Source organism: Belonocnema kinseyi, chromosome 8 (assembly GCF_010883055.1).
Source record: "Belonocnema kinseyi isolate 2016_QV_RU_SX_M_011 chromosome 8, B_treatae_v1, whole genome shotgun sequence".
In the NCBI taxonomy this organism is placed as follows: domain Eukaryota; kingdom Metazoa; phylum Arthropoda; class Insecta; order Hymenoptera; family Cynipidae; genus Belonocnema; species Belonocnema kinseyi.
This window is the reverse complement of record NC_046664.1, coordinates 121,005,867-121,009,839: the sequence shown is the minus strand read 5'-3', so window position 1 is coordinate 121,009,839 and position 3,973 is coordinate 121,005,867. Positions and strand designations below refer to the sequence as shown.

The 3,973-nt window shown below is 28.5% G+C and overlaps 1 pseudogene; it reads left to right on the top strand.

The window, feature by feature from the left end:
* The first annotated feature begins 1,119 nt into the window (after positions 1 to 1,119).
* Positions 1,120 to 1,623, top strand: LOC117177694 (annotated as a pseudogene).
* Positions 1,624 to 3,973: the final 2,350 nt, after the last annotated feature.

Here is a 3,973-nt window from a genome sequence, read left to right as displayed (position 1 = left end):
GCCTTGGAGGAGATTATGTTGAGAAATAAAAAAAAAAAATTCTTAAAAACGTTGTTTTTCTTGGTCAGGCCGGAAACTTATCAATCCACCCTCGTATTTCAAGTATAAAATATAAATGATATAAATATTATAATACTAATATTGTAATACTAATTATTGTAATGCTAATTACTATATTCTTCTGCTCTTTTAAAGTTTTAAATAAAACGAAGCTATATATTTTCTCTCTTAGAATTTTTACCTGAACAAATAAGAACTAAATCATTAAATCATTACATATTTCTGTGTCTGTATTACAGGTCCTCTTGTCCTTAGGTTATATTTCTCCTCTATGTCACTATTTTCTTCGATATTATAATTATATTAATATTAATTAGCTGTAAATGATTGTCCTGGGGCTTTTAAACGTTTGATTTATCTATTAAGCCAAAAAAGTTTAAATAGCCTCCGGACTTTCGAAATTATAAAATTTGTTTATGAGAATCATTTGGAATTAAACAATAACAAACTATAGCTTCGTAGAATTTTGTTATATTATACTTTTTTCATGAATACTTAGGACTTCGATTTTTAAGATGAAAAATTGCTAGCAATTTTAAAAAGTGTTAATACAAAATTGTGTACTCGTTAGTACTTATAATTTGTAATTGTTTTATTTTAAATGATTCTCATAAATAAATTTTCTAATTTTGAAAGGCTATTTAAATTTTTTCGGTTTAATAGATAAATTCAACTTCCAATGCTTAAAACCCTAGCACAATCATTTACTGCTAATTAATATTAATGTTAATATCAATATCTGTGCAGATAATATTATTATGGTTATATTATCATATATACTAGGCAGTCTGATAAATAACTGAAAATTCTAAGAGATGGCATTAGTATTCACTAATGTAAACCAGTTTCGTCGAGCTTGATCCTTCAAATGACGCCTGTCAAAACTTCAGCCATTTATGTTTACGCATTTACAAGTTACAGCACTGAGAAGCGACTAACCTCCGAGTTTTTTTTAATATGGAAAAATCTGAGTTTCGAGTTTTGATCAAACACTACTATCTTCGCAAGAAAATGATAGTCGAGACCAAGGCCAAGCTGGATAAGTATTACGCGGACTCTGCACCGTCGATTGGAACGTTTCATAAGTGGTTTACCGAGTTTAGTTGTGGCCGTACGAGCACAGTTGATGCTGAACGATCTGGGCGCCCAAAGGAGGTCACTACACCATAAAATGTCGAAAAAATCCATGATATGATGTTGAATGATCCTAAAGTGAAATTGAGAGAGGTAGCTAATTCTGTAGGCATATCATTGGAACGTGTGGGCAATATCGTGCATTCAGTTTTATGCATGAAGAAGCTCTGCGCGCGATGGGTGCCGCGTTTGCTCACAGTGGATCAAAAACGAATTCGTGTGACAACTTCCCAGCAGAATTTGGCATTATTTTCGCGTAAGCCGACCTATTTTTTGCGCCGATTCATAACCATGGATGAAACCTGGATCCACTACTAGAATTCTGAGTCAACGCAACAGGCAAAACAGTGGGTTCCACCGGGCCAAAGTGCTCCGAAGCGTTCAAAAACGCAACAATGGGTCGGAAAGGTTATGGCCTCCGTATTTTGGGATGCACATGGCATAATATTCGTGGACTATCTTGAAAAAGGTAAAACCATAACCGGAACATACTATTCATCATTATTGGACCGATTGAAAATCGAAATCCCCCAAAAAACGACCGCATTTGAAGAAGAAAAAACCGCTTTATTATCACGACAATACGCCTGTTCATTCATGCTTAGTTGCACAAGCAAAATTGCATGAAATCGGCTTCGAATTGGTTCTTCAACCACCGTATTCACCAGACCTGGCCCCCAGCGACTATTCCTTGTTCCCTAACCTGAAGAGATGGCTCACCGGTAAGCGTTTTTACTCAAATGAGAAGCTCATAGCTGAAACTGAGGCGTATTTTGGAGACCTTCCGATCGAGTACTTTTCGGACGGTATCAAAAAGTTAGAAAATCGTTGGACTCGCTGTATCGACCTAAAAGGAGAGTATGTTGAAAAATAAAACCGACTTTGGCCAACGAAATTCTCCGTGTTTCATTTTTCAGGGACTTATCAGACTGCCTAGTAGTTAATTGCATATTATATTAATTCTATTATAATGTACCCTGATTATACTTCTTTTTTCAGATTTTCATGCCCTAACTTAAAATTTAAATTATTTTTTAGAATTTCTTGTCCCAGATCTGAATTATAGTTTTTTCAAAAAATCTTTAATCCAATTCAGAAATACAAATTTGTAACTAAATTTTGTAACTAAAAACTTTTTTAAATAAGAGTAAAATAATTTTTATTTCAAGTTGTTCCAGATTAATATTTTTGCATTGTTATTTATACATAAAAATTTCAGTTTACTAATTGAAAATGTACGAAATTAACTTACTATCAAAATAATTGAATTTTTAACTAAAAAAAAAGGAGAAAATCAAATTTGCAACAAAATAGTTACATTTTCAACCAGAAAGATGAATTTTGTAACTGAAATTAATAATCTTCAACCAAAAACTGGATTTTTTACAAATAATTTTAAATTTTATCCTAGTAGTTGAAATTTTAATTAAAAAATGGTGTATTCTAAAACAAACAAAAATTAATTCAATAAAAAAAGACAAATATTATAAAAAATTAATAAATTCTCAATGAAAACAAATAGATTTTCAGTCAGATAGTTCGGTTTTTATACATAAAAGATGAAATTTCTCCCGAAGCAGATGAATTTTCAAACCAGAAAATAAAAATTTGCTATAAAACAATTCAATTTTAAGCCAGAAAAAATTAATTTGAAAAAAACTTTCATTTTCAAACAAATAGTTACATTTTAAACTAAAATTATGAATCTTCAGCAAAAAAAGTTTAAATTTATAATTAAACACTGTTGAACTCATCCAAAAATATATCAATTTTACACGAGAGTTGACTTTTCAGTCAATAAGGATTTTTTTTTAATTGTTCAATTTCAAAGCCAAAAAGATGATTTTTTTACAAAACAGTGTAAACCTTTTTTTAAACGGAATAGTTCAAAGACTTCTGGTTAAAAAATATAAACCAAAGATATTATTTTTTTCAGTTGAAAATTAAAATGATTTGTTAGACAGTTCGACTTTCAAGATTGTCAATTCGTCAATAAAACTTTTGGGTTCGGATTTATAAATAAAAATGTAAAAATTAATAATATAAAGCGACTTACATTAAACAATTCAATTTATATTTTAAAAAGTTCTCAATTAAAAAAGAAATGTAATTAATCCATTTTTATTGATCAAAATGATTTAGTGATTAACATCTAGAAATGTATTGATTTATTCTTCAATTCTAAGTATTAAGAATAATAGGTTTGGTTTATATTTTTTAACCATGAGTCTTTGAATTATTCCTTTAAAAAAATACTTTACACTGTTTTGTAAAAAAAACTTTTTGACTTTGAAATTCGACAATTTAAAAAAAATCCTTATTGACTGAAAAGTCAACTATTGTGTAAAATTGGTATATTTGTGGATGAGTTTAACAGTTTTTAATTAAAAATTTTAACTTTTTTTGTTGAAGATTCATCATTTTAGTTGAAAATATAACTATTTGTTTGAAAATGCAAGTTTTTTTGTAATTCATTCTTTGGGCTTAGAATTCAATTAAAAAATTCCAGTTTTTGCCTGAAGATTATTAATTTTAGTTAAAAAATTCATATTTCTGAAAGAAAGTGTAACTATTTTATTTAAATTTGTTTAACTCTCTTTTTTTTAGTTGAAAATTCAATTATTTTGATAGTAAGTTAATTTCTGACATCGTCAATTGGTAAACTCAAATTTTTATCTATAAATAACAATGCAAAAATATAAATCTGGAACAACTTAAAATAAAATTAATTTTACTTTTGTTTTAAAAAGTTTTTAGTTAAAAAATTGGTTTAATCGTT